The sequence below is a fragment of the Dama dama genome, chromosome 21 (assembly GCF_033118175.1).
Source record: "Dama dama isolate Ldn47 chromosome 21, ASM3311817v1, whole genome shotgun sequence".
In the NCBI taxonomy this organism is placed as follows: Eukaryota; Metazoa; Chordata; class Mammalia; order Artiodactyla; family Cervidae; genus Dama; species Dama dama.
In genome coordinates, this window is record NC_083701.1 from 8,817,112 (window position 1) to 8,841,059 (window position 23,948).

At 52.0% G+C, this 23,948-nt stretch overlaps 1 protein-coding gene across 4 annotated transcripts in view; it reads left to right on the forward strand.

Annotated features, from left to right (window-relative positions):
- The window catches only part of ST3GAL1 (ST3 beta-galactoside alpha-2,3-sialyltransferase 1), an 89,852-nt gene that overhangs the window by 35,478 nt on the left and 30,426 nt on the right, over positions 1-23,948 (forward strand). The window lies entirely within an intron of this gene.

A 23,948-nucleotide genomic window follows, 5' to 3' on the forward strand; every position in this document is an offset into this window, starting at 1 on the left:
ACTGCCCCTTCTTTACACAGAGAGGGAAAAAGGTACAGAGAGGTTGAGAGACTTGCCCAGGGGTGCCCAGCAAAGATTTGGCAGCGCCAGATTCAGACTCGGGGAAGTTGGCCCGGGAGTTCCTGTGCTTAACCGCTAGGCTTCCCTGCCCCTCAGCGTGGAGGGCGCAACAGCCGTGCACCTGCGTGGCTGTCACCGTGTGCCGAGAGCTGAGTCACGCCGGGGCAGGGCGGGCCCGTCGGCCCTCCGACCTCTCAGCCTCCGCCACTGCGGTGTTTGAAGGACAGCGCAACCCCCCAGGAAGGGCTGCACCACACCCTCCCCAGGAAGCTGGGCGGCTCTCCACCGTTCTGGTCCAAAGGCTGGAGGCCCCTAGAGGGGGTGCAACTGAGCAGGGTTGGGGTGGGGCCCAGGCCCATCTGTTTGGAATTAGACGGGAACTGAGCACAGTTGGCCAGAAGGCAGCCACACTGAGCCAACAAACGGTTTGGAAACACTCCGCTCATGTCTCAGAATTGACTCTCCTCTTGTGATTCTGTCCTGGTCTCTTTACTATAGCGCTTCCAGACAAAAATGCTGGAGTGAGTGGCCATTTCCTTCTCCAAGGGATCTTCCCCCACCCAGGGATTGAGCCTGTCTCCTGCATTGCAGGCAGATTCCTTACCCAATGGGCCATCAGGACTGGGGACAGATCCAGGGATGCTCTTTCCTTGGCCTGGGGTGGGGGCGCCTTAGAAGTGGGGGAGGCAGTGTGCTGGTGAGCACCATGAGGCTAGAGAGGGACCTTACTCCAGGGAGGACAAAAGTCACAACAAAAACAACAGTATTGATCCTGTGCTTACAGTGTACCAGAGGCTTAGCATTTGAACCCTAGGGTCAGCATCAGATTTGCCTCCAGCTCATAGATGGAACCTGGTCTCCGCGGGTTAACTAACACAACCTCCACAGCTGCTAAGTAACTGTGCTGGGAGTGGAACCCAGGCCTCTGGATGCCAGCACTGGGCTCCTGGGCCAGCTGTGGCATGGGGTGAAGTCCTCCAGGGGTCAGAGCAGAAGCCTGAGTCCCAGGCCTTGTCTCTTACCAGCTGTGTGGCCTCGGGTGAGTTGATTGACCTCTCTGAGCCTCAGACCTTCTGCTGTGGCATACGTGACCCTGTAATATGTTCCCACAGGACAGTGCAAGGAGCTTCACCCATATGGAGCCTTGATGGTGCTTTGAAAGATGAGGAAGGACTTCTCTGTGCTCCTGGGTGAAAATGACGCTGTCCCAGGTTTTCGGTTGGGATTGGAGAGAGAGGTTCTGGGGGCTGGGTGGGGCCCTAGGGAGCCTCAGAATCCAGGGATGGTGTATCCAAGCCCTCCTTCCTGGGAGCCAGGTCCACCCTGGCTGGCCTGCATTCTCATAGACCTTTGCTGACATCGTATACTGCATCCTATTTTTCTTTCTCTTCTTTGGGTCTAAGCTTTTGGAAATGAAATCCCAAATCCTGGGAGATTTTCTCAGTAAATACAGCCTCAGGGGATCGCTAGATCAGGGTCCCGGGGCCAAGCACTGGGTGGCTGGAGAAGGCTTTGAAGGCACCACCAGTTTTTAGGGTTGGGGAGCATTGGTAGTTATAGTTCATGATCATAAAAGTAGCCATGATCATTGAAGAGAATCCTGAGAAGAGAAGAAAATGTGAAAAAAAGAAAAAAATCCCACAGAACCACCCCTTCAGGAAAGTACCTATTTTAGCATTTCAGAGAATTCTCTTTCACTGTATATGTTTCGGTTCCTCTCGTGTTAAAACTGTCATCTGATTCTAATACTGTTTCCATTGTCTTTTAACAATTTAAGAGTATAGCAAATGTTTCCTCTCGTTTTAAATTCTTCATGAGCATTATTAAAGATGCAGAGTTTTCCACGGCATAACACATATTTGCACGGACTATGGCGCGCTTAGTAATTTCCTTAAGGTGGAGCATGTTGGAGCTCTGTGACATTTTATTATTAAAAATCACATGATGGATAAAGAAGATGTGATATATATATATATATATATATAATATGTGGTGTATACATACACACATACATAGTGGAATATTACTTAGCCATTAAAAATGAAATCTTGCCACCTAAAGTGGGTGGACTTGAAGTGTATTATGCTAAGTGAAATAAGTCAGACAGAAAGATAAATACTGTATGATTTCACTTATGTGGAATCTAAAAACAGGAAACAAATGAACATAATGAAACAGAAGCAGAGAGGAAGGAAGGGAGAAAAGAAATAGGTGAAGGAGATTAAGAGGTTCAAACTTCCAGTTGCAAAGTAAATGTCACAGGTATGAAATATTCAGTGTGGGGAATATAGTCACTAACTATATCTTTGTATTGTGACATATCAAAACTAGACTTATCATGGTGATCATTTTGAAATATAAAGAAAAATGTCTGTATGTTGTGCATCAGAAAGTAACATGGCAATGTAGGTCAATTACACTTCAAAAATAATAAAAAGTTGCACTTCAGAAAAGAGATCAGATTTGTGGTTACCCAGAGATGGGAAGGTAAGGGAGAGAGACTTGAATGAAAGAAAGAGGTAAAAACTTCCAGTTATAAGATAAATTAGTCCTAGGGATGTAATGCAGAACATGATAAATATAACTAACACTCATTGTGTTCCTGCTCAGTTGTATCTGACTCTTTGCAACCCTATCAGCTGCAGCCCGCCAGGCTCCTCTGTCCGTGGGGGTTCAGGGAAGAATACTGGAGCAGGTTACCAGTTCCTCCTCCAGGGCATCTTCCCGACCCAGGGATCAAACCCTCATCGCCTGCGTCTCCTGCATTACAGGCAGACCCTTCACCGCTGGGCCACCGGGGCAGCCATCATTAACACTGCTGTGTATTATATGTAAGCATGCTAAGTCGTTCAAGTCATGTCTGACTCTTTGTGACCCTTATGGACAGTAGCCCACCAGGCTCCTCTGTCCATGGAATTTTTCAGACAAGAATATTGGAGTGGGTTGCCATGCCCTCCTCCAGGGAATCTTCCTGACCCAGGTATCGAACCCGCCTCTCATTATGTCTCCTGCCTTGGCAGGTGGGTTCTTTACCACTAGCGCCACCTGGGAAGCCCATGTATTATATACTGATATAAAAAATGTTAAGAGGCTCAATCCTAAAAGTTCTCATCACAAAGTTTTATTCTATTTCTTTTAATTTCGTGTCTATATGAGGATGGGTGTTCATTAAACTTGTTATCATTTCGTGGTGTGTGTAAGTCAAACCATGATGTTGTACACCTTAAACTTATACAGTGCTTTTTGTCAGTTACATCTCAATGAGACTGAAAGAAAAAAAATAACATTATGGTAAACCTCTCTGGTTATAAAACTGTCTGCACGCCAAGTCTTTTCTGAGAGCAGGTTCCTAGCCGGGGACCGCAGGGGCAGAAGCTGAGCACTTGGTGAGGCTTTTGATGCCGCACGTGAAGGTCCTCTTGTTGGAGACTGGTGAGCAGCGCGGGCAGGAACCGTGCCTCTGCTGCATGGGGCTCGTGCTGCTACTGAAAGAATCTGAAACCACCTGTACCCGACTCAGAGGAGAGGTACCAGCTGGACCAGACTCAGCGTCTCTTTCTGATGAATTCGAAGCATCTCTAGGAGTCCTGATGAGCTCATTTAAGTTTCACCTGAAGTGAGAATGACTAGGACCATCCCCCCGGAAGGAGATGAGGCAGGACACTGAAGCTTTTGTGCTGCTGGCATAGGGGGCTGCCTCCAGCAAGATGGGATTCCGTGTCGAATATCGCTTCCCTGGTGACTCAGATGGTAAAGAATCTGCCTGCAGTGCAGGGGACCTGGGCTTCAATCCTTGGGGTGGGAAGATCCCCTGGAGAAGGAAATGGCAACTTAATCCCTTATTCTTGCGTACGGAGTTTCATGGACAGAGGAGCCTGGAGGACTACCATCCATGGGGTCACAAAGAGTCAGATACACTGAGCAACTGACACTTTCTTTCACTTTCATTCACAAAACAGGGCAGCTATACGGGCACACACCCGCCCCCGGCCTTCTGCGCCCGTCCTTCGTTCTTTATTCTCTATCGACGGTCTCCAGACATTTGACCTGTTCCTCGTTTATTTCTCTGATGATTCTCTCTTTCACCTAGAACTTACGCCCTCTTCATACGTTTTACTCCTTGCTGTAGGACTTTCCAGGTGACACAGTGGTAAAGAATCTGCCTGCCAATGCAGGAGATGTGGGTTCAATCCCTGGATCGAGACGATCCCCTGGAGGAGGAAATGGCGACCCACTTTAGTATTTTTGCCTGGGAAATCTCATGGACAGAGCAGCTTGGCAGGCTACAGTCCATGGGATAAATTTTGCAAATTCTTTGTCTGATTTGCAAAGAATTGAACTTGACTGAGCAACTGAGCACCCACATAGCCCTACCAGCTGATCCATTGCCTGCATACAACGGGTGTTCAGTAAATATGTATCGGATGAACAGGGGAAACTGGTAATTTCAGATATAAGGTCCTGAAAACAAGATTATTTGTAGTAACAAGACTTGACCACATTGATTTATTGAATTAAACATGCCTAGCATGTGATTCCGGGCCCTTCCTGGGTTACCCTACGAGGTGGCTCTGCTTTCATCCCATGTATTTTCTGCCGCCTACCCCCTTGGCATTACAACAGAAACACTTCCCCATGTTTTAAAAAATTCTTCGTGAACCAGAATTTTTCTTCCATGCATGAGAGCATTCCAGATAGACTCCTGAACACTTTGGATAGCTGGGAGCAGAACTGCTGGGGCACAGAGGATGCCTGCATGTAACTTTTGCCATAGTACTGCCAGCTGGTGTCTGAGGACACTGCCGAGTCCACCTTCCCATCCACAGGGCATGAGTTCCCATGTCCACCCGCCAACACTGGGCATCACAGTGCCTGCTAACTTTTTGCCAGGCTAATAGGTGTCAAGTGATGTCTCGTTCTGTTTTTACTGGCATTTCTCTGATTTCTACCGAGGCCCCAGGCCCCTGGGCCTGCCCTGCCCTCAGCCTGGCTCCTCTCCCACTCTGCACTCACTCTGTCTTCTGTGTGTGTTTCTGGACTCAGGACAGACATCTGTCCCTTCGGCAGGCTCTGGGTCCCAGCCTCCCCTCTCTGCTCCCCAGCCGCCCTTACAGAATGGCAGGCTATGGTCGTGTTTACAGACCCAGTCCTGGAGTCTCATATTGCTGGGTTCAAAGCCTGCTGCAACACCTATAAATTCTGTGCAACCTTGACCAAGGGCCTTAACCTCTCTGAACTTGAGTCCTCACCAGCAAATGAGGAAGAGTTTTCTTGAGAATTCGCTGAGATGATTTATGCAGAGCGTTTGGCGTCTAGTATGGGCTGAGTTCATGGTGGCTGTTGAGAATCGGAGCCCACGCCATCCTGTGTCCTGGAGAAGGAGATGGCAACCCACTCCAGTATTCTTACCTAGAGAATCCCCATGGACAGAGGGGCCTGGCGGGCTACAGCGCGTGGAGTCGCAGAGAGTCGGACACCACTGAGCACATCCTGCCTCCTCATTGTCTGTTTGCCAGACTGGCCTCCCCAGCCTGGGAGGACTTGCGGGCGGGGCTGCCTTTGCTGCCTTTTTTATATTTTCAGCTCCTGATGGGCAAATCATCAGGATTTGATGGAAGGAATTGTGTCATCCACTCTGGAGGAGATTGAAGCATCAGATGGTGGGTTGGTCTAGAAGCTTTTGTGAAGTCCCTTCTAACCCTGACATTCTATGATCAGCAAATTACCAGGAAACACTTCTTGGGGGCCCTTTCTAAGGTTTCTCAGCGGGGCTTTATTACACACTGCAGGTAACTATAGCAGGCTGCGGTGGCGGCAGGGAGCTCCCTGTGGCCTGATGGCTGGCTGGTGTGTTCTGGAGGCGATCATCTTTCCGCTGACCTGGGGATCGGAATCCTGGCAGAGGCAGGGCCTCCCCTTTCCGCAGCACAGGGGAGACAGCCCTGGAGGTCACAGCCTCAAGCTGGTGGCCCTCCACTCTCTACCCCAGGGGATGGCTGGGGAGCATTAGTGAGGAGGAAAGATGTCAGAAAAGTCACCAAAAGCAGGAGCAGAGGAGACCTTCAGGACCTTTCATCCAGGAGTCCTAGTCATAGTGACCATGTGGGTGATACGGAGACAGTAGGCATGAATAAGGCCTGTGACAAGTGGGGAAACTGAGCAAGTTCTGACCAAAGGTCGCGGCAGGTGCTCACTGCAGGGAATTGTTGCTCTGGGGAATGGGGGATCAGGCTTCCATAATTTTCTCCTCCTTTATCAAAAGAAGCCTAGAGGGCCAGATTTTTATGATAAGCTTTCTGATTTTTTTAAGTTATAGCTAATTCAGAGTTTTGTCAATGGCTGTGCGGCACAGGGGCCTTCCCTGGTGGCTCAGGGATGAAGAATCTGCCTACAGTGCAACAGACACTGGAGACTTGGGTTCGATCCCTGGGTCGGGAAGATCCTCTGTGGGAAGAACTGGCAACCCACTCAAGTATTCCCTAGAAAATCCCATGGACAGAGCTTGACAGGCTACAGTCCACGGGGTCACAAAAGAGTTGGACACAACTGAGTTACTGAGCGTGTGCGCACACACACACATATGGCACAGACAGAATACCTTTGTGAGGCAGACGTTTCCACACCCTCTGGTTTAGCACATTTTACATATTGGGAAACTGAGGCTCAGAATCAAGGTTCCTGAGTAGATAAATCATGGTCCAACATCCCACTGGGCTTTCCCAGTGGCTAAGTGGTAAAGAATCTGCCTGTAAAACAGGAGACCTGGATTCAGTCCCTGGGTAAGGAAGATCCTCTGGAGAAGGGAATGGCAACCCACTCCAGTATTTTTGCCTGGAGAATTCCATGGACAGAGGAGCCTGGCGGGCTACAGTAGGTGGGCGGAGGGGGTGGGTCACAAAGAGTCAGACATGACTGAGCAACACGACTGAGCCCATCCCAATGGGCTCCTAACTTCTCCTTGTTCCGAGGCAGGAACTGAAGCCCAGAGAGGGAAAGGCACCAGTTCTAAGTCACACAACTGGTAATGGCAGAGTCTGGGGGTAAGACCAGGGCTTCTAGGCCTCCTCCTTGGGACTGTTCAGCGACTGTGTTGTCATAAACGACCCTGGAATGGTTTCCATAAAAGCTGGACCAAGAAGGCAGCAGAGAGCAAATTCTGACCCATCACCAATCGGCAGGAAATAGCTGGTGTGCAGTGGTTAGGGAGGCCAGGGCACTCCTGCCGCCAGGAGAGCTCTTTGTGAACTAGTTCAGCTCTTGCTGAACTAATGCTTTCAGCTCTGAGGGTGCAGAGACCAGCTCTGGCCTCGTTCTGAAGGGTCCCTCCAGCCGAATGCCTGGGCAGCCTGACTGCCCTTGAACTGGTGTCCTTAGAGTCTGCCTGTGAAATCTCAGGCGTTCTGGGGGATGTTTCCTCTCCTTTGTGGTCAGCCACATGGCGTAGAGAAGTGAACCTGACCTCGGAGTTGATCATGAGCAGTTCCAGGTCCCCATGATGCGGCTGTGACCTTGGGCTGCCCATGTTCATCACTGTTGCTCTGCTGCTATCGCGGAGTTATTGTCAATATAATCAAGTGGATAGGTGTAAACTGACAAAGAAAAAGCTGGAGAAATGTAAACTCTTTGCCCTTCTATTCCTTTTCAACAAAGGGTGACATCTGAGCTGGGAAAGGAAGGATAAGAAAGAATCAGCCCAGTCAGCAAGTGCAAAGGCCCTGAGGCAGATTGAACTTGGTGAGTGCAAGTGCAGTTGTGGAGTTAGCCGAGGAGAGCAGAGAGGGCAGGGAAGAACGTGTTGGGGCGAGGCAGGCGGAGGTGGCCGGGGGCTCCAGGAGCAGGTGTGGTCCCTGGAGGGGGGCCAGCTGCCTGGCCTTTTACGGGAGGTGCTCTCCCCTGGTAAAATAGCAAGGATCCCACCCCCGAGACAGGTCCTGCTAGCAAGGCCAAGACTGTGGGTCGGGCAACAAGAGATCCAGGAAATGAAGACGATAGTGGGGTGGGGGGAGGAGGCTGGATCACCCCAGGAGACATCAAGGAAGGGAGGGTGAGTGATCCAGACTGTGAGGTGTGAGGAGGGTGGGCTGGACAGTGAGCGGGAGATGGATTTTGCTGATAGGGTGGGCAGAGGCCAGTGTGGACACTAGTGGTGTAGACTCCCTTTCTACGAAACTGGCTGAGCCACAGGATGCAAGGGACAGCCCCGAGCCCTGGGCTAGGAAGGCACAGTCGTAGCCGGCAGACCCAAGTGATGTCTGGACCTGGAATGCAGGCTCTTGCACCCCCCACAACCTCACTCCTTCCAGCCTCGAGCATACGCTTAAGAGGTCGGGGCCCCAGGAGGGCACCTCACTGCCCAGGGAACACAGAAGTCTGAGGAGTCTCCAGGGACCCTTTCTGCTCATGTTATAGACAGGTGGCTTGGGTATTTACCACCCCAAAGAGGGCACTCAGCGGAGGGGAGGGAGCCACCTGAAGGAGCCTGGGCATCTGTTAGAAGGGAGAAACAGGACAAGGCAGAGCTCCCTCCTCCTGGTCTCACCCACTGACTCCCCTCCCACAACGAGGAGGGCACTTCCACTCTGAGCATCACGCTCCTGGGAAATGCTGAGCCAGTGCGTAGACTCTGGTCCACTCTGGGTGAGTCTGCAAGCCCCAAATCACAGTTGGAGGTTTTTCTGGGTGTGTGCCTTGTGGGCCAGGAGGAACTAGAGGTCAGGGTTAGGTCAGATGTCATCATCTTCGAGATTCTGATAGGTTTGAAATGACGTCTCTTTGCTGTTTGAATCATTCTAATTAGTGAAACGTGAAAGTGTTAGTTTCAAAGATCTCCTTATACCCAGTGCTGTGCCTAAGATACAAATTTCCTGTTAAAGAATTTTAATTATTCACGTGAAAACCCAGACTGGTTTGGCAAAAGGCAGATCCATTTGGTTCTCTGAACTTGAACAGGCTGAATGGTTTTGTTCTCTCCTCCTAGCTTACTTCCGACCCACTCCCGGCTTGGTTAGCCTTGGGACGCATGGCAGAAATGAGGCTTGGGCACTGGACTGTCCCTGAGTTGACTCATAGCTGGCCTGTGACCTGGGAAAAACCCTTCACCTTCTGCAAGTCAGTGGGCTTTCCTAAGAATGGAAAGGATGATATATCACCATCAAGGTCTGTAGGAAGAGGAGGGGAGAAACCTTAGGACCGTTTGTCACTGTTGGCGTCGGCTCCAGAACCTGTCAATCTGGCTTCTGGTATTGACTCTGCCAAGACTCGCTGTGTGACCTTGGACAAGTGACTTCCCCTGTCTGTGCTTGCCTAAATATGGGGTGATGATAAGGTACCTGATACTAGGCCGTTTGGAAAATTGAATAGCTTTATCCACATAAAGTGTTTTACACAGTAGAACATTCACTAAAATGTTCTATTGTAAACAATGCTGAGCACACAGTAGGTGCTCATTGAAGACAGTCACTCTCCTGTGTTATTAGATGCTCCAGAACAATTCCATCATGTTAATCTTTGCCACTTTCATAAGGACTGCAGACTTCCTGCATATCTACCTCCCCGTACACCATTAATGAAAGTTCCAAGCCCAGATAACCTTGCTTTTCTGTCCCTTAGCAAGCTTTGGCTTGATGAGAATTTTCAAACTGTGTTTGTCAACCTTTTAAAACCCCTGAGATGAGTATTTACTGCCCAAATGTGCAAGTATGTCAGAAAGATTTAATTTGGTGCTGGATATTAAGGCTGCAGATTTAAAGAGGGCAGTAACAAGGATTTCCTTTCTTTGCCTTCTGTCTGCTTGTGGCAACAAACGCTTTGGTTTATCACTTGAAATCCTGTTTGAAAAGGTCAGTGTTTATTTGTGTGAAGTACAGTGTGAGGACTCAGGAAGGAAGAATAGGAGGTGGGCATCCTCAGATTTCTACTCCAGGCTCTGTCTGTAACCCATGATGGATTTTGCCCCATGTCCCCGTGCTGCTCCCAGCTGGGGTCGGCGCCCCAGGCAGAGGAGGACTGCCGAGGCCAGGCACGTGATACTGTCAGTGATGAAGTCCAGTTACCTGTCCCCATCTTGCCCGCAGCCTTCAGTCCACTCTCTCGTGGTTCCTGCCATTCCCATTTTCCAGAGGAGGAGACTGAGGCTCCAATGCTCTCAGCACTGGCTTCAAGTTGCCCGGCCAGTGAGCAACAGGACCTGTAGCTTCCTTTGGATGGCGACGAGCACCCCGCCCAAAAGCCTGTACTCTGCCCCGACTGCTCTCCCCAGCAGGTCCTTCCCACGCTTCCTGCGCCCTGTCCATTTGATGTGGGGTGACATGAAGGGGGGCAGATTTACGGCCCTTGTGCAAATGCTTATCAGCCTCATGTCTGCCGGGCGCCTTCACGTGAAAGCCCAAGAAACTCTTTGGAAAGTGGAGCTGATGTTCCAAGGGCCACTAATGGGTTTACTCACGAGCCTTGATCACTGGCTTTGAAATATGATCACTGGCTTTGAAATATTCGGTGTGAAAGATGGACGTGGCCTGGGAAACCCCAGTGGGACAGGCATGCACTGGTTTCCCAAGGACAGAGCTCAACCAGAGGAGGTGACAAGGTCAGGGTCATGAAGAGTCGCTCGTCTTTGCTAATTTCCTGGGTGACAAGCCTCTGCTCCCCCCGCCCTGGGGGAGGGGAACGGCATGATCAGGCCCTACTTCCTCGTCCTGTAAAATCATCCCTTGGCTCAAAGTGCTGGGCTTCAGGGGGGAGTTTGCCTGGCTCATTCCTGCCTTACAACCTTGCACGGACTCTCCCCTCCACCTGCTCTCCGCTCTCCTCACCCCTGCCTTTGCACAGCCGGCTCGTTCAGGAGCTCAGCTTGGATTTCACCCCAGGGCCAGCTTCCCTGTCCCCCGCTGTCCCGCCATCCCCTTGACTTGGCTGCCCAAGTGTTCCCGTGCTCCGCTCTGTGTGATGACCGAGCTGCGAGAGGAGAAGGCTGTTTCTTTGTTCACCGTGGGGTCACCATCACCATTCTGCTGCTCTCTATGAAGCCAGGAGTTTGGACCAGATGGTGGACCGGGGAGCCTCCCTGCTCTGGAAAACAAGTTCTTGGAACTTCAGAGCACTTCACGTTGAGGCTTTCTCTTCCTGACGTCAGACCAGCCTCACCCAGGGGGGCCCAGGTCTCTCCCAGCAGAGCCTGAGGCAGGGACTTGGTGCATGTGGGTTACTGAGGAGGCAGGGAGGGAAGACAGAGGCTGGCCAGGGAGGTGTCTCGGGATGGAATCAAGCTTCAGCCTGGCCTCAGGGGACCCCAGAGCATACAGGGCACCCACCAAGGGCTAGTTCCACATGGAGGCAGAGGGGTCACCTTCGAGCAGCTCTGATTCCCTCTGTCATAGACTGGGGGCCGGGGTGGTCTCCTCCCTGCCTGGGCAGCTCCTGTCTGGCCAGGACAGTCCTTTGGAGGAAGAGGCAGCTGCCAGCAGCCAATAGACACAGCAGCCACCCAGGAAAGGCTCTCTGGGCTGGGCGCCAAGAGGAGCCACTCTCCGGGGACCCAGCCCCGTCCACCTGCCTGACCCTCGCTGAGGAAATTCAAACCCGAGACCTGCACCTCTGGGTGAAGTGACTCCGAGGATCACTGGGAGTCATTTGCTACCTGAGGAAGGGCTTCTAGTTACCAACCCTTGCCCCTACAGGCACTCAGGTTTCCTGCCTGTCCTCCAGGACAGCCCCAGGGAGGAAAGAAGTAATGGTTTCTCCTTTCTTAAGGTCCCTACTATGTGCCAGGAACGGTTCTGGACGCTTTAAGGGTATGATCTCAAAATCTACCTCTCCCACCAACCCTGAGAGGTGGGGCTTACAGTGCAGGTAGCAGCATTGTGAATCAACTATGCGCGTGTGCTAAGTCGCTTAAATCGTGTCTAAGTCTTTGCAGGCCCATGGACTGTAACCTGCCAGGCTCCTCTGTCCATGGGATTCTCCAGGCAAGAATACTGGAGTGGGTTGCCATTTCTTTCTCCCGGGGCTCTTCCCAACCCAGGGATCGAGACCGCATCTCTTATGTCTCCTGCATTGGCAGGAGGAGTCTTTACCACTAGGGCTTCAATGAAAAGAAGTCGTCCTTTCATATGGTTTCCATGGAGAGTCGGAGGTAGCCTGAGCCCACCCTAGGCAGTGACTCCCTCCTGCCGGCCGGGGCGACTGCGGTGTGGACACTAATAGGCACAGGTCGTTCGTTATTGATGGGCAGAGGTCAGCGAGCTCAGGTCAGGGGGAGAGAAAGCGGCCTGGGGGTTTTGAGTATTCGTAAGGTTGTTTTCACCCCCACCCCCAGGAGGGACAGCACTTTGCACACCTCACAGGTGACGGGAGCTGGTGGAGCATGAGGCTGGACCTGCTGCAAGCCTGCAGGTTTATGTGTAATGATAACACTATAGGGTGTCATCATTGTTGTTTAGGGAGGGCCCTCCCTGCTCCTTCACATTTAGGAAAAATAGCTAAATAGCAATGACGCCTCCTGATTCCTCAGATTCAAGTTCTCTCCCCCTTCCCAAAACACCCAGCGGTCTGCTGCCGGTTAGAATGTTCAGGGATCAGACCCCGTGCCCCGCCACCACGTGTGATCTGGGATTTGCCACCAGTTCACCCACAAGTGCTACCTGCCCGTGTCTGTCCTCTGGTTAGAGAAGGGCTTCGACCCCACAGGCTTCCAGCCCCCCTCCAACCCCGCCAGGCTTTGCCTGACAATCCTCAGTCTCCTCCTGTGTCCCATGGGAAGCTGTAGGTTAACCCACGTGTGAAGCGTCCGTCTTAAACTCAGTGCAGGGCGCACAGCGGTCACCGGTCCGAGCACACCCTTCCGTCTGCGCTCTAGAGCAGAAAGCCGGCTTAGCGATCAGGCAGCGCGGAGCTTTCATGTTGGGTGTGGAACAGGAAGCCTGCACCCTCAGGTCCCCCGACTCCCCCCACACCGGGACTCTGAAGGTGACTGCTGTCCCTCTGCCCTCCGCGGCTCTGTCGCTTCTCACCAGCGCTCAGCATTCACTCTGTCTGAGCTGAGCACGAGGCAGGCGCTCTCCTTAGATCTTCACACCCTCTCTGTAAGACTGAGTGTGGGTTTTTTTTCTCTTTTGGCCATTTTTCAGATGAGGAAACAGAGGCTCAGAGAGGTTAAGGGACTCCCCCGAGATCACACAGCCCATAAGTGGCAGAGCTGGACTTTGAACCCAGCTCTCTTTGACACCAGAATCTGTGCTCTTAATTGCCTTGTTTTCTGTGCCTTAAGCTGTTCGATCATCCTCTTCCACCTGAGTGTGGGAGACCTGTGGCTTGGTGACTATTTTATTTCTTCCTGTGCTTCCTACAGCATCCAGAACACAATAGGCTCTCCATACCTACATGGCGTTTAGAAGGCAAGCCTTTCTAATCCCGCTTGGTTGTACAGTGGTCAGGTAATGGGGTGTGTATCTAATCACTGAACTGTCCTGGTTAACTACTTCCACTTTTTGACACATTCAAATACATCAGTATCTCCAGTGTTCTTGCCTGGAGAACCGCATGGACAGAGGAGCTTAGGGAGCTGCAGTTTCCATGGGGTCACAAAGGGTCAGACAGGACTGAGTGTCTAAGACACACAAGTTCATCAACATCTCCAACAGATACAAATAAGAAATGCGTTATTACCCCCTTGTTGTAAAGACCAGATAACCCTACGTGCAGACTGTATCCATAGACTGTTTTGAAGATGAGTGGGTCTTTTTGTTGTGATTCCAAAAGTAGGAATGTCCCCCAGGGTGGGACGGAGGGCAGGGCTGTGAGTGCATCCGGAGCTGCCTGCTCCTCCCCCCGTATCTAAACGGGCTCTCGCTGTGTACTGGTGCTCTCCCCCAGCCTTCCTCCTGCAGCCTCGCCTTGGCTCTGACTACGCCCACTTTGCCTTGGTCCTCCTGCTTCTCACGTCTCTTCTCTTCCCTCTCCTCTTTCTCATCCTTGAAACCAGTCTCTTCCTTTTCAGAAGATTTCCTATTGAAAACCCTTTGAATATGAGCAAGCCCCATTTAGTAACATGACCACACGCAAACTACCTGATTTGGTCTCCAAACTCCTCAAAGAAAAACCCTGGAGTGGGGGTGGAAGTGGGTGTGACGTTCATAGGCCACCAGTGTGGACTTTGGGTGTGGTCTATTAACGGTTTTGGTTTTTGAACCCCTTTAGAGGCCCAGCAGCTGGGCCGGGGGTCCCCCCACCAGCCATGTGGCCCGGAAAAACTGAGTTTCAGTAGCTCATTTCTGCCTGGGTGAGATTCAGTTTAAAGAAAACATGAAAACCACAGTCGATGTCCTTGTCCAGAAGTCTGGAAAGCTGGTTCTAAGCCTGGTTCTGCCACATCACCTGGTGTGGACTTTGCTAAGTCCCTTGTCTTCATGGGGGCCTCAGTTTGCCCGTCTGTACAGTGGGTTATGGACCAAGTACAGCTAAGACTGACCCCCGGCTGTGGTTTTTCAGCTGCGGCATCGGTGAGCCTTTAACGATGCTTTTGCAGATTCCTGGGTTGATAGGAAGAGCCACGGGGCAGAGGACTGAGGGAGAGGTGGCATGTGATCAAAACAATGCTGTACCCTGATCAGGACAGGCCCAGAGCCAGATGCACACATGGGTTCAGGGATCAGCCTCCCGTGACTGACAGGGGCCATCCCACTCCAGGAAGGTCAGTCAGAGGCTCAGACCAGACCCGTGGGCCCCGCAGCGGGCCAGGTGCCTCTGCACAGGCAGTGTACCTGCGTCATGTTCCGGCCACAGAGGAACTCAGCAGGCAGCTCTCACACCTGCAGGCCACACCTCTGGGCACCGTACAGATACACAGTGTGGTTTTATAGTATCTGGGGGTTTGCTGCTTTTGCAAAAACCAAAGGAAGTGTGTAGGCTGGGCTGACTTCCCCTCCCTGAGGATGGCCGATCTGCTTGGGCAGGGACCAGCAGAGCTGAGCGAGGACCGGAAACCTCCAGACACAAGGTCCAGGGATCAGAGGGCACCTGCTCCCACCCCTTGGGTGCTGTGGCCGGCCGTTCACGTGTCAGGCCAACTGAGTTGTCTTTGGAATCGTTCCATTTGCCGTATGAGGACACCAAGGCTGGGAAGTGACCGAAACCCCTCACCCACACTGTGCACACAGCAGAATGAACCTCTGCTCCCTGAGACTGGACCACTTCTCACCCTGCCGTCGGTCCACGTGGATCCGTTGAGGCCCCAGTGTGGTTCTCAGTGGGGTTGACGCAGCAGTGAGGGATGCTGGTGAAGTTCCTGCCCCCCTGGTTGGTGGGGAGACAGATAGACAAAGAAAGAAGAAACTCGGTGTACAATGGAGTGTCCTTTTGTGATTAAAGCTATGAGGGAAAATGCAGCTGAACAAAAGGGCTAGTGACAAGAGTGACCCCTAGAGTGATCCTGTCTTAAGGTGGTCAGAGAAAACCTCTTCAAGGAGAGCAGCTGGGCAGAAGCATGCATGCAGTGAGGGAGTGAGCCCCGTGGGCTCCACCCTAAGACAGTCTAGGTGAGGGAAGAGCATGTGCAAAGGCCCTGGGGCAGGGCATGTGCTTACTATACCTCGCACCCTTGGCATCTGATGGTCTGTGTGTTTGCCTCCCCACCTTCCCAGCAACAGCTCCTGATCATCTCTGTTATTCCCTCCATCCGTCACCTCCACATGTCTAGGGCTGTGGCAGGGACTAGCCGTTGCATGGTAGGAAAAATCAGACAGAACTGAATGGGGCTGAGGGAAGGTGCGACTCTAACAAGAAATTGCTGGTCTCAATCCTTCATCTTCTTTGCACAGTTCACTCTTGGGTGGCTTCCCTAGTGTCCCAGTCCATAAAGAATCCGCCTGCCATGCAGGAGACATGGGTTCAGTCCCTGGGTCGGGAGGATCCTCTGGAGGAGGGCAGGGCAAGCCACTCCAGTATTCTTGCCTGGAGAATCCCCATGGCCAGAGGAGCCTGGTGGGCTGCAGTCCATGAGTCTGACACCACTGAGCTACTAAGCACAGCGCAGTGCCCTTGGGTGACACTTGGAATAGTTTCACATTCTTGCTTTGTGTTTATTCTCATAATGCATGTTTAAACCAAGACTGAGTTTTCAGCATGCTGTGATGCACTAGTTTAAGCTCATCTTTCCAAGCAGGGCAGGAACCTGGATTCTAAAACCACAGGAAGAGAGCAAGAAAGTAGGCTGGGGCTGCACCGCTGACCTCAAGCTGAGCGCAGGAGAGGAGGTTCCAGTGCCCTGAGCAGGGCCTGGGGTGGGGGTGGGGGCGTGGGCCTGGCCATTAGCTGGCTGTGATCTTGAGCAGACCCCGTCCCCTCGGGGCTCCGTTTGTTTCCTTTGCATCCTTGGTACTGATGCTTGTCTAGCTCCTTCCGGAGTAGCTCACAGCCCGGCTGTGCCAGAAGGGACATGCTTTGGGAATGAGGGATGCCAGCTTCTAATCTTCCTGCTGCCACCACGTTGGCCACCTTGGACAGGTCACATCCTCGTCTAGAGCCTTCGTGTCTGCACCTGGGGGGAAGAAAAAGTGGAAAGGCCTGGTTCTCCCTGTGATCTTCTGCGATCTCAAAATGCCACAAGCCTTTGCCTCCAAGGCAGGCAGCAGCCCAGCCCAAGGACAGAGCCTTCTAGCAGCGCCCCTTTGATTCTGTAGACCTGGCGCTCTCAGCAGAGAGGTGCCCAGTGAAGAGGGCACGACCTTGGCCGTCCTGCCTCAGGCATTCAGAGTAGAGCTTCAGATAGTCCTCACCTCCCCCTGATCTGAGACCTGGGGCTGCAGAGCCAGAAACTCATTTACCAGAGCAGAGGAATATGTCTATTTCTTCAGGGCCCAAAAGGACTTATTAAGTCGTCCATGAACTGAATTTCATTCAGCTGGAAAAAGAATAATCAGAGAGCAGTTCCGCCTGGTTACTTGAACGTTTCTCATAAGAAAGGGTCAAAAAGCTCCTGTACCGTGTGGCTCAGCCCGCCCTGCTTCCTCCCCAGGGAGCAGGCAGCCTGGTGGTTGACCAGCAAGCCCATCCACATCATTGGGCTATCCACCTGTCCATCTACCCATAACAGGCCCCCACGAGGGGCCAGGGCCAAAGGCACCAGAGACACAGTCTGTGCATTCAGAGCAGTTACGGCTCAGTCTGACAGTTTCCTACATCTGGTCGAACTCTAGAGAGTCTGTGACTGAGTTCACTCTTAAGGTCACAAAAATGTGAACATTCAGAAACTTTCACTTTTCTATGTTTTCCGTTTTCCCCAATGTTAACTCCAGATTCATTGGATCAACACATTCTTTGTTTGCTAACTAAAGCTAATGTCTGTCTCTCCTTTAATCAGTGCAAATTTTCTTCTGGTCCATTTCATTCCATCCAGTACATCCCAGCCTCATGTGAATTCTGGGGAAAAGGAGAGGCGAGGGAACCAGGGAAGTTCCTGGGAAAGTGGTGCTAGAGACGTGAAATTCACCAGCCGGGAGGGGACAGGAAACAGCCACTCCATCAACAAGGAATTTTGGCTGATAACAAAATACTTTAAGATATGGAAAGTAAACTCTGGGGTTTGATTTATTCCACTTACAAGCTAATGGGTGTAAGGTCTGGGGTTTGATTTATTTCACTTATGAGCTAATAAACTAACTTGTTAGTGTTTCGGGGATGCTGGCAAAACAGAAGAGTTCTATGTCAGAGATGAGAGACTTGTGAAGTGGGAGAGACCTTACTCCTTTCATGCCTGGAGCCTCAGCTCAGGGTGAGTTCTTCTGTACAGTCAAAGCTATGGTTTTTCCAGTAGTCATGTATGGATGTGAGAGTTGGATCTTAAAGGAGGTTGAGCACTGAAGAACTGATGCTTTCAAATTGTGATGTTGGAGAAGACTCTGGAGAGTCCCTTGGACTGCAAGGAGATCTGACCAGTCAATCCTACAGGAAATCAGTCCTGAATACTCATTGGAAGGACTGATGCTAAAGCTGAAACTCCAATACTTTGGCCTCCTGATGCAAAGAACTGACTCCTTGGAAAAGACCCTGATGCTGGGAAAGATTGAGGGCAGGAGAAGAGGATAACAGAGGATGAGATGATTGGATGGCATCACCAACTCAATGGACATGAATTTGAGCAAACTGGGAGATGATGAAGGACAGAGGAGCCTGGCGTGTTGCAGTCCATGGGGTCATAGAAAGTGGGACACAACTTAGCGACTGAACAATAACAACATAACTTAGTCAATGCTTTCAGAGGTTGAGTTCAGGAAACAAAAAGGAGTGAAAGTTCTTGGTACCATTTCCTAGGTCATGGATTATCAGTAGGCACTTATTCTCTACGCCTGCTTATCTACCTGTAAAATAGGAAGGAAATAAGCACCTAGGCGTATATGATGAATCAGAAGACCATGTACTTATTATTTGCATTAATGTGAGGAAGCAAACTCACCCTGATAGTTCAGCCTTCTAGGTTTTGGATTATTCCTTTCTTAACTGAGATTGAAACTGTTTGAGTTGCAGCTCTAGTTCACAGCACACATGCAGACACCTGCGTGGAATTCACCTGCCAGGATCTTCCCTGATAAAGATGCTGGTCATTCACTGGGAGAGAGGAGGACATGAAGGTGAAAAGGGTCAGGTTCCCAGAGAGCAAAAGAATAGAGCAAGAGAGAAAACAGCTGAGGCAGCCCCTCTTCAGATCTTGCCCCAGTGGACAAAAGAAAAAAAAAAAAAAAAGCATCATCAACAGTCCATCTAAGAAAGAAATGGAAAATTTTATTTGAGCCAACCTGAGGATCACATGTTGACTTAAAACTCAACATTCAAAAAACTAAGATCATGGCATCCGGTCCCATCACTTCATGGCAAATAGATGAGAAACAGTAGATATAGTGGCAGACTTTATTTTGGGGCTCCAAAATCACTGCAGTTGGTGATTGCAGCCGTGAAATTAAAAGACACTTGCTCCTTGGAAGAAAAGCTAGGACCAACCTAGACAGCATATTAAAAAGCAGAGGTATTACTTTGCTGACAAAAGTCCATCTAGTCAAAACTATGGTTTTTCCTTTTCCAGTAGTCATGTATGGATGCAAGAGTTGGACTATAAAGAAAGCTGAGAGCTGAGGAATTGATGCTTTTGAACTGTGGTGTTGGAGAAGACTCTTGAGAGTCCCTTGAACTGCAAGGAGATCCAACCAGTCCATCCTAAAGGAAATCAGTCCTGAATATTCATTGGAAGGACTGATGCTGAAGCTGAAGCTCTGATACTTTGGCCATCTGATGCAGAGAACTGACTCTTCTTCAACACAACTGAAGCGACTTAGCACTGCACGAAGATTATAACCCAGGAGACAGTCTTTCAGAAAGCTTGGAGGACTATTCCTCATGTTAGAAATCAGAGCACAGTTATGCACATTTTGGAGACAAAAAGTTCTACGTCAGATGACATGTTATGGACAGTTTACACAATCCAGATCTACACATCCAAAGCAAGCAATGGGTTATATGGGTCTTCGTGAAACTTCACAAGATTAAGAAGAAAGTTTATCTCCTGAAGAATATGGTGGCCCTTGATGAGATGAAGGAGGAATCTTCTAAGGAAGTGAAAGAAAGTGAAAGTGTTATCACTCAGTCGTGTCCGACTCTTCGAACCCATGTAGCCCACCAGACTCCTCCGTCCATAGGATTCTCCAAGCAAAAATCCTGGAGTGGGTTGCCATTTCCTTCGCCAGAGGATCTTCCCAACCCAGGGACTGAACTCAGGTCTCCCACATCGCAGGCAGATTCCTTACCATCTGAGCCATCAGGAACACCCGTCTTCTAAGCAGGTCTGGTCAATACAGATGCACAACACGCACACTAAAATGAAAGTGTTAGTCGGGCTTCCCTGGTGGCTCAGACGGTGAAGAATCTGCCTGCAATGCGGGAGACCTGGATTCGATCCCTGAGCTAGGAAGATTCCCTGGAGAAGGGAATGGTGGTCTGATTAATAGGGACGTACAACACACCCTAAAATGGAAGGAGCAGGCCCACACGGACAAAGATAACCTTTGTGTTTAAATTTTTCTTGTCTTGCCATAAAACATGGGCTTGATTTCGTTATCCATCACTCTTACCCTGTACTATATATCTGGGGAGGGCTGTAGTTACCCCAGTGTCCCTCCCACAAACTCCAGTGGCCCCTGTGTCAGCTCAGGATACTCAGACACAAGGATGTGCATTGCCCCGTGGCTGGGTGAGATCACCCAGCTGGCAGAATAGAAGCGCTGGGACTCTCGGGTGGAGACCCTGCCTGGTGTCAGGTACGCTCCGCCAGACCCCGAGACATGCCTGAACCTGCCAGCCCGGCCAGCCTCTGAGACCCCAGGGCAGCAGTCAGTCTCTTTAAAGCCCACCTCTCACCACAGCATTTCAGGAAAAGATGAAAGGAAGTCTGTGCTTTAAAGCAAATTAGGCAGAACGAGAGGGTTTCAAAGTGCCACGCTCCCCAAGTGGGAGGCTCTTTGATGGGCGACAGGGGACAGACCCTGCAGTCTCCCGCCCTCGGCCAGGGAGCTGGGGCAGAACGGCTTTGTCCCCAAGCACCTGTGGCCACAAGGGGAGCATTCGCCGTCTGGGGCGGGTCAGTGTAGCTCACTCTTTCCTGCCTTCCTGCTTGACTTGCCTCCCCCATTGCATAGAGGATGGGTAGTAGCTGTGAACACTTTGTAGGGAGGGGTGGGAGTGGGAATAGGGCTGAGTGGGGTGTGACCTTCCAGGCGGTGTGGATGCACCCACAGTGGGGGTGTTGGGCTCCAGCTAGGACCCCAGCCGTGAGAGCAGCTCAGGCTGTGGGGCAGACGCTTAGGTGCAGAGCACAGGATCTTGACCCTAGATCACCTTTTCGTGTCCCTCTTGCCACATGTACAGCCCTGGGCCAAATGGCTTAACCTCCCTGAGCCTCCATTTTCCTCATCTGTAAAATGGGCGTATTAATAGGCTTAGTGAGTTCACAGGAAGAAAGCTCTTAGACCAGTCCTTAGAGGTACACTCAGCACAGTCAGGGCACAAGTTATGTCTGCTCTTAACACTCGATACAGAGGAGGAGTCGGATAGACTACTGGCCTCTGTGGAGCTCACAGCTCTTCTCCGTCTCACTCCCAAGGCGTGGGTTTTTACGGTTCCGATTTTGCACACACAGGATCAGTGTAGTCAGGGTGGCTGGTCACATAGCTAATCATGCTTCGGGACTTCAGTCCTCCGTCCTTGGAACTTCAGTCCTCCGTCCTCAGAACTTCAGTCCTCCGTCCTCTTTCTGCTTCCCTCACAGGAAACAGAAACTGGCCCGAGTTCTGTGTCTCCATCCCCTGCTTGCCGGATGGCTGACCATGATCACGTGCTTTAACTGCCTGAGCCCCTTTGGTCAAATAAGGCCTTGGACAATGAGCACTTATTATTAATAGATGGCATTCGTTCATTACAGACGGCGAGATGCAAGGCCGAGGGGCCAAAGCTCCAGCAGCGGGAGAGGACCACCTGGCTGTGGGCACCCCTCACATCCCCCAAGGGGGATTAAGATGCAGGGCAGGGCCTCCTGCGGGCACGGCAGCCTCAGGATGGCTTTGACCCTCGGTTGAATCTCAGGCTCATCCCTGGCCAGGTGCCCTTGAACAAGAGCCCTCACCTTTGACCTTGACGGAGATATCATCACCCCCTCACGGCCTGGGAGGAGCGCCCAGCTCTGTGCCTGACGCCCAGCTGTGGATGTTAGAGACAGGTCCCCTGCCCCCTTCCCCGACACACACCATCAGCGCTGGTTTCTCCGGGACTCACCAGCTGTGGGTGCAAATGGGGAATACTCACTCGGGGATCCCCGCCTCCCGTGACTCCAAGCCTCCCTGCTGCTCCCGGCACTGAGGACTCCTGCCACGTCCCCCGCGTGTGCAGGTCGTCCCTGGTCTGCGTGCTCCTGCCTGGCTCGCTGGGCCTCTGCTGCCCGCAAGCTACCCGACCTCAGCCGCCAGGAGCTCGCTGGGGCCCCCGACACCATCCTTGCGCATCTGCTCAGACACCCTTGCTCTCAGTCCCCCCGGTGGACAGCTGCACAGCCCCTCATCAAGAGGGCAAGGTGTCCCTCCTTCCCCAAGTTCGGGGCTAGGGAGGGGGCCCCGCGTGGGTGACTTGGGCCCAGAGCGCTGCGGGCTTGAATACACAGAGCGGCCCCTCCTCTCTTCCCAGACGGGGCTCGGCCAGGGGAGGGGAGCTGGGCCAGTTCTATCCCAGTCAACCCACTGGACACCATGACAGTCCTCCGACCGCTGACTTCCAGGGATGGTTTGTGCCCAACACATGCTTCCCTGGGGCCCCTGCCCACCCCAGGGCACAGGTGGGTGCTGGGCTCCTCGCCGCTTTGGCCGCTGGGTTTATCCGGCAATCTGAGCCCCCATTCTGGACGTCACCAGAGATCAGCCCCCCTCAACACCCCTCCAGGAGCCGATTGGGTGCCCTTTGTTAATCATCGGAGTTCAGATCTCCCCTTGAAGTCAGGGGGCCTGGCAGGAAGTCAGGGAACCCCCAGCTCTTCAGAACCAAGGGCAGACCCCCGAGGTGAGGGTGTGGTGGGGAAAAGACATTCTGAATTGTCTTTCCTTTGTCATGACTTCTCCGCCACCCAAATCAGGAAACCCCTCTTTTTTCTGGGACCTGGCGTCTGCCTGGAGGTGCCTACACAGGGCGACTCCTGAGATTCCTGACCACGTTACACACTTTGAATATTGTGTGGATGCCTTTGGACTCCGATTTGAGCATCCCTCAGTCTACACACATAAGGAGATTTGTGGATTTAAATTCCCTTTTGTGCAGCTCAAAGCATGAAAATTGATCCAGCTCCTTCTCATATGACCCTAATCCTGGTTAATCATGTTTCTCACGGGTGCTTCTCCAAACTGCCAGCTCTGAAGTCCAGCTGGTGCGTCCGGGAACCTCTGCTTTCTCCTCCAGCTCCCCAGCACAGGAGCAGGCAAGAGGTTCTAGGGCAAGGAGAGGATTTACAAGTCCTAGAGAGAGTCCCCCCAACCTGCTGCACTTCTTGGGTGTGGGGGAAATGGGCAAACAGAGAAGTCATTGCAGGAAGGAGTGGGGGAAAGTGAAGTCCCCCAAAACGGGCTTCCCAACGCACCGAGACGGAGGCAGGGCTGCTCTCCTCCGGGGAGCGTGGTGTGCACACCCTCCGGTCCAGGCTCCTTGTGCTGGTTGTTGGTGCCATCTGCTGCTCACAGACCTTCTCTGGCTCCCCACTGCCTTCATCCCAAAGTCCGCATTCCTACAGACTTCCGTCACCGGGCCCCCACCTACCACAGTCACTCCTAAGGGCACCCTGTTTTCCAGAACTGTGCCCCCCATCACCACCACCTCCACCAACTCACTGTTTGGGAGACACCTGGTTTCCACCACCTCTCTGGTCGCCTCCATCAGCCCCAGGCCCCTGCTGTGTTCAAGGTCCAACTCCCTGCCCACCTCCTCCACAGAAGCTGTGTCCCTTCTCCCTTCGGTGGTTACTAACCCGCCACTTCCAAATCCCTGGGGCCCTTGGCATTCCCTCCTTAGCGATGCTGGCCCCCATGGGCTGCTGCCCAGGGGGGCCTCACTATCTAGTGGTGAAGAGAGACACAGCAGTGCTCACTGAGGTGTCACAGGTGTCCTCTCGTGCCCAGGTGAGAAGCAGTGCCACCCAGGAGGGCGGCATTGAAGAGACCTTGGGAATCAGCCCCAGCCTGCCACGGCCATGTGACCCCAGCTCTGCCTTGAACCAAGGAGGTGATAATGCTACCTTCCCCAGAGGACTCGGGACTGCCTCCTTCACACCCGGGCTGGTCCCTAAGAAGCCATGTGGCCTTGAAGGGTGTCCACCCCGG